This window comes from Mustela lutreola, chromosome 11 (assembly GCF_030435805.1).
Source record: "Mustela lutreola isolate mMusLut2 chromosome 11, mMusLut2.pri, whole genome shotgun sequence".
NCBI lineage: Eukaryota > Metazoa > Chordata > Mammalia > Carnivora > Mustelidae > Mustela > Mustela lutreola.
Window position 1 is genome coordinate 16,630,356 of NC_081300.1, and position 13,455 is coordinate 16,643,810.

Genomic DNA, 13,455 nt, shown 5'->3' on the forward strand with positions numbered 1-13,455 from the left:
TGATGGTGTTAGGAGGCAAGGCCTTAGGGAGGCGATGGGTCAGCAGGGTGGAGCCCTCGGGAACAGGACTGGTGAACTTCTGCGGAAGGCCTGAGAGAGCTTCCTTGCCTTTTCGGCCACTAGAGGACCCACATCGCTGTCTGCGAGGAAAGAGGCTCTCACCAGACATGGAATCTGCCAGCGCCTTCATCTTGGGCTTCCCAGCCTGCGAGAAGTGGATTTGTGTTGTGCATAGGCCACTGTGTTTGTGGTATTTTGCTATTACAGCCCCAGAAGCCCAAAAGACGAGCCAAAAAGAGTCGTCCAAGTAGTAGTCGCAAGAGACAAGAACCACAGCAGCTATTTCGGGATTTGGACAGAGGCGGGACATTCAGGTGCTGATTCAGTCATTAGGGGTATGACTGTCTCCCCGCAGGTGCCCTTGCCTTCCTTTGAAGGGACCCGTGGGTATTTTGGTGCAGGATGTACCCTCAGCCCTTGCTGGCTGCAAAGACTCTTGGTCGCTGCCTGCAGGCAAATTTCCACATCGTGGTCCTGCCCTGACTTGTTCCTGCCCACCCGCCTGGTTTCATACTTGGAATTCTCCACATCCTGATGCTGCCGCCACTCCAGACTGTTTTCTGCCTCTCCTAGATACCCTGTACTCTGTTCCCCTTTGTTACTGCACTGCTCTCTCTGTCTAGAAGCTTCCGGGCACCTCCTCCTCTCCCTTCCAGGCAAATTCCTGCTGCTTCTTCAAGTCTCAGTGCAAATTCTATCACCATGAAACTTTCCATGATTCTCTCGAACACGCAGGGGCGGGTTTCTCTGTGCTCACACCAACCCGTGATTAGCACGTTGCGTTGTGATTGTCTCTTTGCCTGCAAGTGTCTCCCTCAGACTCCATAGCTGAGGTGGAGATCCTGTTTTGTTTTGTTTCCATGTTGGCCTTGCTAACGTGTCTCCTGAACATTTGCTGGTTGAGCAACTACAGAGCTTAGGGACTGCTACATAGGTGACATCTGTCAAGTCCCCTGTACGACGTCTAGCTCATTCCCCAGAGGTGTTCATGAAATGTTGGACTTCTCGTGGAAAACAAGGGATCCTGCTGAGAAAAATGCGGAATGCTTCAGAGTGAAATCACCTGAAATGCTGACATACGGCAGGGGGAGGTGGTGGGGGGACCTAGAGAGGGGAGCATTGATTTGCGGCAGAAACAAAACAATAGGACTTTGGAAAGTACTTGTGAGACATTCCGCTGTTGAGAATTTTGGTTTGATGATCCGTCAGGGAAGAAAAGAGAAAGTGGAGACCCATTTCCTCCTGGCGCTGGGCCTCATCATGCAGTCCTATTGATTTCAAGAGCTGTCTCCTCCTGGCAGGGTCCCAGTGACGCTGTTGGGGTTTCTTCCCCAGCATGTGCACATGAACCAGCATGGGCCCAAGAATGCCAGATCTGTGTGCTCCCTAAGTCACAGTTCCTGTGCTCATCAATGACAAGCAAATGAATAACGTGACAGGGGTGCCTTTTTTTTTTTTTTTTTTTTTTCCTTTTTAAACTCAGCGGTGGAAAAAATAGCAGATTTGAAGTCAGAAGACTCCCAAAGTTCCTGCCTGGACTCGGCCACTCTCTGCTAGTGTGACCTTAAGCTCTTCCTTTCTCAAGGATGTCATCCTCAAAATGGCGGTGTAACAGCGGCAGCAGTACGTATAACAATGGCGGCAGCAATGGCCTCATGGACTGGAGTGACTGTCCGGCGAGATCCCTTAGGTAAAGCTAAAAGAGAATTTTCTTAAATGGTGAAGTTATGAGTTTCATACAGCTATGAAATAGACAAGAGTCAAAGATTTTATTGAACTCATCTGTCAATGCGGAAATCAGTAAGATGGTGAAACTTATTCAAGGGAGAATTTGACTCACAGAGATGTCTGTTCTCCACAGCATACAGTACCTTTGCACTGCTGGGAATGGGAGGCTGTGCTGGCCTATGGACAGGGAAAACTGGTGGTGTCAGTTTTCTATCACTTAACTTCTTTCCCGATAGATTTGTTAAATAGCTTAGGCGGTCAAAAATAATCCAAGGTGCACATCCCCACAGTCTGATAATTCCTGGAAGGTCTAGTAGAAAACCTCAACACTCTACTAAAAGGACACCAGGATTCTCTTCTGCTGATTTTCCCTGACACCCAGCAGCTGGATATTCCTACCCCCGGATAATGCTGTCTTGTCCTCTTTCCCCTTGACAACACACCACACCTTGATCCTACCCCCACCCCCACCCTCTTCTCCCCTTGACCAGATGCCAACATACTTTCACCATTGTCCCTTCCTCCCTAAAGACCCTTCTCTTCCGAGATCCATTCTCCTTTCATTAACTTTCCTCTCTTCTGTTTTTACAACCTTGTTCCCCTGCTCCTTCTCCATTGTTCTACTCCATGGCTTAGAAACTTTTTTTTTTTTTTTTTTAAAGATTTGTTTGTTTTAAAGAGAGAGACAGAGAGAGGGAGAGAGAGAGCATGAGTGGGAGGGAAAGAAGAAGAGGGAGAGAACTTCCAAGCAGACTCCATGCTGAATGTGGAACCCGATGCAGGGCTCAGTCTCATGACCTGAGCTGAAACCAAGAGCAGGATACTTAACTGTGCCACCCAGTGCCCCATCTTAGAAACATTTTTAAGTCCTTCTTACATAATGTATAGTTGTAGTGTTGTTTTATTTTTAAATGTAATTTCTACACCCAATATGGGGCTCGAACTCACAACGCTGAAATCAAAAGTAGAAAGAAATCCCTCTTACTTTAAAAATAAACAAAAATATAAAATGATTCATTTACATTTGTGAGTAATGCTGTGTAACCAAAAAAACGGGACATTTTGATGGTTTACAGTAGAAATCAAACCAACTTTTTCCTTATAGGGCCAGAAAGTCAACATTTTAGACTTCATAGGCCCCATATGGTCGCTGATCCTGTTCATTTTGTTTTTCTTCACAACTCCTAGAAAACGTGCGAGTCCTTCTTGTACAGGCTGGAGGCCAACGTGGCCAGCAGGCTACAGTTTGTTGAGTCCTGGCTGATAGAAATAAGGCTTTATTTTCAGCTTTATTTTCCCGTCTCTGAGGCAGAGAATCCTATCTGTCCCTCTTCCCATTGATGTCGGGCGCTATGGGCTTGCGTGGTGATGGACTGTGAGCAAGGATCCGGGGGGATCCATTGGTCCAGGAAGGATGAAAGATATGTGGCACAGACCTGGACCCCGACCCTCGCTCAGAACCACAGCTGGCCGGGCCCAGCTCCTGTCCGCCAGACCCCAGCCCACCTATGCAGTTGTACGACGGCGACGGTTGGCTGCTGCAGCAGGAAGTGCCTCCGTACGGGGACGGGGGATTGTAGTTATTTCCGTGTTGCTGATGACCATCTAGACCAGCGTTCCTCCAGGTGTGAGCAGGGACCACTGGCCAGGTGTGACCGAATCACCAGCCTGCTTGCTAAATGTCAGGTCCTGGGGCCTCACGTGAGAGGGTGAACTCGGAATATCTGGGGGGGGGGGGAGACTTACTAATCTGCATTGTTTCTATATTCCCTGAGGAGTCTGGGGGGCCCGTCTCAGATTCCTTCCAGTGTTCTTCGGTGCGAGCTGGGAATAGCAGGTTTCACGGGACATTTGCTACATACCGGACTCCCTGTGTGTACATAGTCCTGTTCTTTAAACCTCGCAGAGACAGCTCTGTGGGGTAGCAGGGCTGTCCCCCTGTTACCACGGGGGAAGCTAAGACACGGAAAAGCTCAGTCCCTCAGCTCCGGTCACGCACCTACTCAAGAGCAAGGTCAGACCCACAGGCCAGGCTTCCACCGGTCGCTTTCGGTTTCCCTAGACTTAAGGAATTAGAGAATCAGCTCATGCAGCCAGTCCTTCTGGCCAAAAAAGAGAAGTGAGGCCAAGAGAAGAGTTCATTAAGGAAAAGAGGGGAGGCTGAGAGCGGGAGGCTCTGTCTGTGGACTGGTCTGCTCCGTCAGGGCTGGTTCGAGGTGCAGGAGGGGGCAGGGAGGGGCGAAGGGGCAGCAGGGAAGGGCGGCCGGATTCGGGCTTCGTAGGTCTGAGCTACAACCAAGGGAACCCTCCTTTCCAGCAAGCTCTCGGAATCTGACGCTGGTGCCCTTTTTTTGTTTTTTAAATATTTTATTTACTTGAGTGAGCACACACGTGCGTGCACACGTGCAAGAGCGGATGGGGAGAGCCAAGTGCCCACTGAGCACGGAGCCCAATGCCGGAGTCGATCTCACGACCCCGGAGCTTGTGACCTGAGCTGAAATCGAGAGTCCTATGCTTAACCGACTGTGCCCCCCGGGGTGCCCCTGATGATGTCGGTGACTTTAAACCACAGTTTGGAAAAACTGGGAACTGAAGGAATGATTCATGAACACCAGAATTTCTCTTAACGTATATATATAAGGAATACATGTGCAGTGTAAGTAAATTCTAAAATGCAGAAAAAGAAAAGGCAAAACGTCACAGAAATGCCACCAGTCAGGGATGCTTCTCTCTATGTTCTGACGTCTGTCCTTCTACTCTTCTCCTGTGTGTGCGCATCCCGGCTCTAGAAGGGGCACGCCCTGGCCAGAACGCTTGGCAGCTTGCGTTTTGCACTTAACGATGTATCTTACACACTCTTCCGTATCAATAATAGAAATGTATGTCCTCTTTATGGTAGACTTTCCGGCATGGGTGGAGATCCTGGTTTTGGAGGGTCGGGCTGGGGTCTTTTACCTCCCCTTGGACTTGTACGATCTTATCTAGCCAACACCTACTAGCCTTGGATAAGGACGGAACTTGGGTTCACTTCTGACCCTCCGCGCCCTTCATTCCCTACACTTCATAGAATCCTTCCCCGGCCTGAGAAGTGGGGTGCTCCTGGTTGGTTCTGAGCCAGCAACAACCTTTGCTGGCTTTCTGGGCAAATATCCCCATACTTCAGAAAGCCGTCAGGGGACTGGCCGGCCTCCGCTGCTGATCCTGAGCGTTTCTGGCTCCAACGGCACAGTCCAATCTGCAAGATGGGCAGTTTGGGATTCCACGGACTGTCCTTTCCAAGTCCCGGCCCACCCCCACCCACGGGAGCCCCACGGGGACTGGGTTCAGGATGGAACCGTGGGCGCAGGGAAAGCAGAGCCTGCCGCCTTTGAAGGGCAGAGATGCCCCCCCACCCCCACCGCCACCCCGCCCCAGCTCTGTCCCGAGGGCCCCCACAACAATGCAAAGTTCAAATCTATGGTTACTGGAAAGCGCATTTGGGAACAATCAGGGGCCCCCAGACCTCTGACATGTGACCTTAGGCCCACCCTCCCTGCTGCTGAGACCAGGCTTGAGTCCTTGGAACCAAAGGGGAAAAACGTGTTAGAGAGGCCTGGTTTTTTTTGTTTTTGTTTTTTTTTTTGAGAAGAAATGCACTTAAAATATAAACTCTTGTAAACTTAAAAAAAAAAAAAAAGGTAATTGGAAAAATTGGGTTCAGTCTGAGAGGCAAACAAACAACAAAGCAAATCTTTTCACCTCCTGTTTGAGGCTGTAAAGGGGCTGCATTTGTATCTTCCCCGGTGCTTTTATGACCTGGGGGCCAGCCTTTTTCTGCCTCTGGACTGGGCCGGCACAAAGCCCGGCTAATCACAGAGTCGTTTCGGAAATGAGGGTCTAGAATGGAATTTCCTCCACAGGCCCCCCCTCCCCCCCAGGCTGCAGCTTCCCCCTCTAGAAGGCTCTGGGCCCAGCTCCGCACAGGGCTGGAGAACAAAGGGACTGTCTCTCTCAATTTTCCCTGGAGCCTATGGAGCCTTGTGTTGCACAAAAATTCAGTGAAAGCAGCTCTTCTGTTCCCTTCCCAGAGCTAGGGCTGCCTGAAGGAAGGAAACGGGGTGGGGGGGGGTTGCTGCATGTTTGTGGCACATACTGTGTGTAGAGCTCTGTGGGGGCAACACAAAAATGCATTTTGTACCTAGGAGCCTTGCCCTCAAAGAGCTTCCTATTTATCTGGAACGTCAAAACTCATGAGAACACCAGGGAAAAGTCAACTCATAATTCAAGATGGCCGTCCAAGTGACTGACCGATGAGAGGTCCAGGCCTTCAGAGTCCAGTAATTGTGAAGACAGAGGCCGTGTCTCCCTCATATGCGGAATTTAAGGAACAAAAGAGCAAAGGAAAAGAAAAAAGAGAAAGAGGGGGAGACAACCCCAAAACAAGACTCTTAACTCTAGAGAACACACAGTTGGTTACCAGAGGGGAGGCCCTGGGCAGGGGGATGAGGGAGATAAGTGAAGGGGATTAAAAAGACACTCATCATGAGGAGCACTGAGTGGTATGTGGAGTTGCTGAGTTGCTCTGTTGTACACCTGAAACTATAGTAACACTTAGTTAACTACGCTGGGAAAAAAAAAAGAGTTCAGTAACTGTTTAATATCTGTGGAGCATCTCTACTAGACACATCATGGGATGGGGCGTCTGGGGGGCTCAGTTGGTCATGGTCTTGGGGTCCTGGGATCAAGTCCTGCATCTGGGCACCCTACTCAACAGGGAGCCTGCGTCTCCCTCTCCTTCTCCCTCTGACCGTCCTCACTGTTCATGCTTTTGCTCTCCCTCTGTCAAATGAATGAATAAAATTCTTAGGAAAAAAAAAAAGCTATAGAATCACAAAGACCCTACGTGTCATCTCAAAAGATGGCTGCCACCACTTCTTTCCTTCCCTGTACATGCTGGCCTCTGCCTCTTGAAGAGGCGGAGTCTACTTCCTCATCCCCTTGAACCTGGGCTGGCCTATGACTGCTTTGACAAATGCATATGGTGGAGGTGATGCTGTGCTGGTTATTGCCAGGCCTTGCCTGGAAGAAGACTGGCAATTTCTGCTTGTGTCTTGGAACCCAGCTGACAAGAAGCTACATGGAAAGTCCAAATGGAAGGACAATTCAGGCTCCAGAACTTTGAATTTAAGTGTCCCAAAGAAGAATGGTTTAGGAAATTCCCCTATAGCAATGGTAATGCCAGAAGGAGAGCCCGCCTGGGGAGGGGAGTCTATCCTCAAACACTGATTTGTGGAATTGGAACAGATTCCAGGAAGATGATTTCAGTTTTAGAAAAGCTGGAACTGAAAAGCAGACAGAGAGAAGGTGTGGAACTCAGGGCTCGGGTCCTCGGCGGTTTACAGAATCTCTCTCTGTCTTCCATAGACACCCCATAGACCCCCGTGTCCGTGGAGCAGCGATCACACATTCCTAATACACAGTCACACCGACAGCAAGAGAAGTAGTACATAGTAAGTACTCAGAAAAAGAACAAACTGCCAAAACATTTGATACGGAGAAAAAACGCTACAGGTCATCTAGAGGGGAAAGATCATGGGCTTGACAGCCTCCCGAAGGGTTACAGTAGAATCAGAAGAAGGATATTCCTTCTTCTGATGTAACATATGCGTCCCAGGGTGTGGAGGGACCGTGGAAAGCATCGTTTTCACAGCCAATGAACAGTCTTCCAAAACGTGATTTTTTAACAATCACAGGGTATCTGTCTCATGAATAACCACAATTTATTAAACTCTCCCTTGTACCTTTTGTGCATTTATGAGGTTGATAATTTTGGCTCTTATAAATAACACCAAAACGAAAGTCTCTGTAAATAAATTTTTGCCTGCATCTGATCTTTCTTTGAAGACAGATTCCTAGAAATGGAGTTAGTGGGCTGAAGGGTGATAATTTGAAAATATTCTTGATATTCATTGCCAAATAGCCTACTGAAAGCGTTGCCAGGCCGCGTGATGTCCAGCAGTGTGTCACAGGCCCACCCTGCATTCAGCTTGTAATGGAATGAGAAGAGGACATAGAGCTGTGCCCACTTAGGTCCTCCTGTTTGTTTTTAAAGATTTTTTTATTTATTTAAAAGGGGGGGGGGCAGAGGGATAGGAAGAGAGAGAGTCTCAAGTAGACTCCCCGCTGAGCACGGAGCCCGGCATAGAGCTCCATCTCCCGACCCTGGGGTCATGACTTGAGCCAAAATCAAGAGTCAGACTCTTAACTGATACACCCAGGTGCCCCTGTATGACCTTGGTTTTAAAGATTTTTTTATTCATTTGAGAGAGAGAAAGAGAGAGGAGGGACACCTGGGTGGCTCAGTCGGTTAAGCATCTGCCTTTGGCTCAGGGTCCTGGGATCAAGCCCCACATTGGGCTCCCTGCTCAGCAGGTAACCTGTGCGTAACCTCTCCCCCTCCCCCTGCCTGTATTCCTCTTGCCCTGTTTCTCTGTCTATCAAATAAATAAAATCTTAAAAGAAAGAGATAGCAGAGTTGGAGGAGAGCAGGGCAAGAGGGAGAGGGAGAATCCCAAGCAGATGCCTCACTGAGTGTGGAGCCCATTGTGGGGCTTGATCCCAGGACCCTGAGATCGTGACCTGAGCTGAAATCAAGGGTCGGTCGCCCAACCGACTGAGCCACCCAGACCTCCCTGACCTTGTTTTAAACTAAATACATGAAAATAGATGAAAAGAGAACCCAAATGGTTAACGGTACCTAACTGGGTGTTGGGGGCTCAGGGGAGATGTAATTCCTTCCTTACACTTTCGTGTGTTATGTACAATTCCTACATAAGTTGTGTACTCCTTAAAACAGGTTTTTGTTTGTTTGTTTGTTGTTTTTTTTGTTTTGTAAAGCAGTAAAAGTAATAGAGCAGGAGGAACACTGGGCTCTGGCCAGGAAAACTGTGGTTCCAGGTATCCTGCTGACAGCGGGGTTGCCAAACCAGCTGCCAGGGGTCTCCGCGAGGGGCTCCCTCAATGACGGGGGCTTTTAGAAGCCCTTCCCCTGAGGCCTACCTCAGACTAATGGGGTCTGCATTGTTAGCTGGGGTGGGGCCTGGGCATGGGTATTTTCAGAAAGTGACCCACCTGCCCTAATGTGAGACTTAGACCCTAAGGCGAAGGATCTAAGGATGGTCTCGAAGGCCGCGCTGAAGACCTCAACCCTAGCCAGGCTGGGGCCGTCTCTGGGGCCGGGGGTGCTGGGATAGAGCACCCCCCTCACCTGTCTGCCTGCAGTGCTGAGCCCCGCAGGTGGGGCTAGGCTGACTCATGTCCGCCAGCGTTTGCAGACAGTGAGTCAGAACCAAGCAAAACCGCATCGCTGGCAAGGGCAGCCAGGGTCCCCGTCATTCCTAGAGCCGCAGAGGTCAGGTGGGCGAAGCCAGGCGGTGGCTGGCTTGGGCCCTCCCTTCCCGTGTTAGGGAAGCCGCACTGGTCGTCTGCCTTTTTGGGGGGTTTGTGGTTGAGGAGAAAGAAGTGGAGGTGGAGCAGAAGAGGGGAGAGGTAGGGCCAGGCCGGTGACCTCCTGCGCGTCATCTCGGCCAACGGGGAGCTGCCACCTCACGCTGGCCAGGCTCCCGGCCTCCTCTGAAGCCTGGAGATTAGGGCAATTTAATCCCTTGCTCCTCTCCTCTGGTTATTTCTGTGGGGAAGGGGGCTGGGCCCGCCGTGGGTTCCCTCAGCAACAGGGCCTGGCCCGGCTCCCTGGTGAGGAGGCCCCAGCTGGGAAAAGCAGTGGGGGAAGGAAGGGAGGAGCCCGGTCTTTCTAGGGCCTTCCCTTCTCCAAGGTGGTGGGAGCGGTCACCCTACAGACAGGGAGGGGAGGTCTTTAGGGTCCTCAGGTCCTCCCCGGAGGGGAGAAGGCCAGAGAGGGGCCTGTGGCCATAACAGAGCTCATTGTTCAGGCGCTGAAAAGGCGGGCACAGCCCGGCCTGGCTGCAGGCCCGAGAAGAGGTGTTCGAGAGTTCTGGAAGCCGATTTCCCTTTGATCAAGAGGAGGAGGAGAGGGTCAGGTCGGACAACCCCGCCTGGAGGCTGGTCTGGGCCTACAGCCCTCACACTTGCATTTTCTGACCAAACTAACTATTCCCCTCAGTGTTTCTATCCACGGAGCTTCTTACAAGCTTCTCTCTCCAGAGCCCTCCGCGGCAGGGATTCTAGTCCTCACCCCACGATGGCTCCATCTTCCCTGTATTTTGTGGTGATCACGGTTCCCTCTCCGCAAGCCTCTTCCAGCTCTGCCTCGTCCTGTCCGTCTCTCCCACCTCCTTGTTCCCATTAATCTTTGATTACACCCCCCACCCCCCACACCGCGCGCCCAGCTTCAGGACAATAAAGGGTCTGCCGGCCTCGAGGGCGCCGGCAAAGCACCCCGGCCTCGCCGCACCGGCCCACGTTGGGAACCAGACGTGAGACACATGCTTGAGAAAGGTTCGGTCACTGGTGAGTTTTAGACGTCTCGGGACTCACACCTGGAAGCTTCAGGATCTAAAAACACGGCCTCTCTAAAAGCTTCCAGACCGCACCCAGGAGTTGGATGTGACCCCAGGTCAGATGTGACCCCCCGTCCGATGTGAAGTCCCTTAAAGCATAAATGTCTTTGGGTGGAGACCTTGCTGTTTTTAGTCATTTCCCAAATGCCGGTTCCTTAGGGACCCTTGTTTCAACCTGGCAAACGTCGCGAGATGAAGAGTTATGTTAAGGACCCAGGAGACCCAGCCACCCCCCTCCCGAGGTGGCTTTTTATTGCTGACAGCATCCCCACCACAGCGGAAGGGCACTCGGGCTCCTGGAGAGCAGAGCTGGGCCCCCAACCCAGCCAGTGACCTTGAAACACTCAGCCGCCCATGGGCTCTTTCCGGAGCGGCTACTGCCTCGTCCTCATCTCGCCAGTTTTAGAAAGGGTTTGCCTTACCTGAGTCCTCGGAGGTTTGCGCCAGGAGACAAGTCCATTAGGTCGATGCACTTGAAGCGGGCTGGAGGCAGTGTCTCAGCGGATGCTTTTAGTGCCTGTTAAGCAGGTGGGGAAAGAATCAGATCAATGCAAGGAACACGATGTGTGTGAGGCTCCCTCGTAGGGCCTGTAGACCTGCCCGTGCTCCCAGATGCTCGGACGAGGCTGGAATCCTAAGGCCTCCGAGGAGAACGGCTTGGCCCAAAGATAGAGGTGGTGGCTTTTCCCATGCTAGGGTGATTTTAGGGGAAGGGGACCTTCCTTATGGATGTATCCTTTAGATCCAGATTGTCTGCTATGAAACACGCCTGAAGAGCCAGCATTAAATCATTGTTCTGAGGTCCTCACTCTGTCTGGAGTCCTTTCTCCAAACAAATATGCCTGCAAGAAGGAAACCACCAGAGCGACGGGCCGTCTTCCTGGAAGGCAGCAGAGAATGGCCCTTGTGGGCCTGGGGAGGAGTAGGGGGAACTGAAAGGTGGGCGTGAGGGCCTCAGTGTTCTTCCCAAGACGTCTGGGGGAGTATCTTTGATTGGATGCTATCTGTGTTGTGATCTCTGCTGGGTTTTCCTGCTCTTCTCTGCTAGTATCTGACGGAGAACAGAAAAGGATGATGGAGAAGGGGGCGTGGGCGGATGGGGGCGGAGGAGGGAGCGTCTGCCTAGCTTGGGTAGAGAGGGAAGGTCTCACCTGGCACACATGTGTGCACAGGCACGCACACACACACACACACACACACACACACACACACACACCTGCACCATTTCGAGAGAATAACAGTGCCACCTGCTGGTTCTTTCTGTGCAAAGACGTCTCCACGTGGACCTTCCCTGAGGAGGAGGCGGCCCAGGTAGGTGTCATCCTGTCCTGATTTACTCTGGTTTCCCAGAGTAAGTCCCTCCTCACCCTCCTGTCTTTTTCTCAGAAAGTGAGCCAAGCCGTGAATGTGCCTTACAGCGTTCCCGGCAGTGCTCCGGGCCAGAGAGACAAGACTCCGCGCACAGACTCCCTGCGGAAAGTCTGGCTTCTCGGTGTCTTAGAACCCTGGCGTTGTGCTTCTAGCAACAGGCTTGAGGAGCAGAGGTACGTGGACAGTAGGAACTGATCCCGGCCACTGCCCCCCACCGGACATCCTAAAAAATCCGTAAATTACCAAAAGAGCAGAATCATTAGTTGCCTCCATTTCTGCTTCTCTCAGGTGTGGTCTCTCCAGTAACAGCTCATCTGGCTCTGTTGTAATTAAACAAAGTGACATCCGTCTGCAACACTGAGTCCCCACCCCCAACCCCCACACCCCCAGGCAGGTACCTGCAGGGAGGCTCCTCCCATAGCTGGTGATGTCAGGGTAGAAGGAAGCCGGGGCGCATGGGGCTTTGTTTTCCTCCCAGGAACGTGAAGCACAGGTCACAGGTGATCTTTATCTCTTCGAGTCAACCAGATGGTGACTATGATGAGCTCGGCCTGGTTCCTCGAAAGAGTCCTGTCACCGCGGCTACGAAGGAACCCAGTGGGTACACCATAGGCACGTACAGCTAAGACCCAGGACGAGGGGGCAGGCAGAGCGTTTTAAAAGGACTCATTACAAGGCATCGAGATGACTACCTGGGATGCTTCTGAATGATGGAGGATTTCAAGGAGTTCTTTCCGAACGCTAACTCATAGATCCTTGCAGAATCGCCTGGAAGCGACTGGCCAGGAAAGGGAACGCCACCAGCACATCATTAATCTGAGGCCGGTGGCAGCAGAGCCAGGACAAGGAACAGGCTGTTCTTCCAGTGCCCTCGCTTCTGAGTCAGAGCCGTGAAACGCCCTGGTCAACAGCCTGGTTTTGCTCTGCGCCTGCTGGGTATGGGAGCCACCTCCTCGGAGGCCTCGTGGCCAGGAAGGAATAAGGCTCTGAACAATGATTCTGGATGAATCTAAGCAGGAAACAGAGAAGCGGTGGAGCGCTCACGGAGTTCCCTCTCCTCCCCCACGTGTGAGTACAGGTGCCATCAGGCTAAAATGAGTATCAGGAGAGCTTCAGGGGCACCTGGGTGGCTCCGCGGGTGAAGCCTCTTCCTTCAGCTCAGATCATGATTCCATGGTCCTGGGATCAAGCCCCGCATCAGGCTCTCTGCTCAGCCAGGGAGCCTGCTTCCTGCTCCCCTCTCTGCCTGCCTCTCTGCCTACTTGTGATCTCTGTCTGTCAAATAAATAAATAAAATCTTAAAAAATAAATAATAAAATAACCTTAAAAAAAAAAAAATAGAGCTTCCAGGGGGAGGACCCAGATAGGAGAGCACATAGAGGCCTCAACGCCTGCAGGGGGCGGTGGAGGGAGACTGCGTTTCCCAGCCTTCTTTAGCTCCCACTGGCGGCCTGCGTTCCTTGGCTTGTGACCCCTTCCTCTGACTTTAAAGAGCTTCCCCTCCAGTCTCTGCTTCTGTCACACATCACCTTCTTCCATCTCCAGCTCATCCCCTTGTGATGGCGCTGGCCCACTCCGATAAGGCAGGATAGTCACTCTGTCTCAAGATTCCTACCCGAATCTGCAGAATCCCTTTTGCCATATAAGATTAAAATCCGGGGATTAGGATGTGGGGAAATTTGGTTTTTTTTTTTCTGCCTCTCACACTGGGCAGTCAGGGCAGAGAGACTGAAAGGCATTAAATCCTTCCATAACATCAATTTCTCCAAGTCCAAGGATG

The 13,455-nt window shown here is 51.5% G+C and overlaps 2 long non-coding RNA genes across 4 annotated transcripts in view; one reads left to right on the top strand and one right to left on the bottom strand.

The window, feature by feature from the left end:
• LOC131811357 (uncharacterized) overlaps window positions 1-13,199 on the bottom strand; it is a 45,424-nt gene extending 32,225 nt beyond the window's left edge. Inside the window, exons 1-3 of one of the 3 annotated variants that reach the window (XR_009345906.1) lie at window positions 12,368-13,196; window positions 12,074-12,257; window positions 10,727-10,821 (exon numbers count right to left, since the gene is read on the bottom strand). This is a non-coding gene — a long non-coding RNA (uncharacterized LOC131811357). Of the gene's footprint in view, window positions 1-10,726; window positions 10,822-12,073 lie in introns of all 3 variants that reach the window. The other 2 variants (XR_009345907.1, XR_009345905.1) reach the window with 2 other exon arrangements.
• Window positions 11,383-12,096, top strand: LOC131811358 (uncharacterized). The gene is made up of 3 exons (XR_009345908.1): window positions 11,383-11,615; window positions 11,691-11,848; window positions 11,964-12,096. It is a non-coding gene; the product is annotated as an uncharacterized LOC131811358 (long non-coding RNA).
• Window positions 13,200-13,455: the final 256 nt, after the last annotated feature.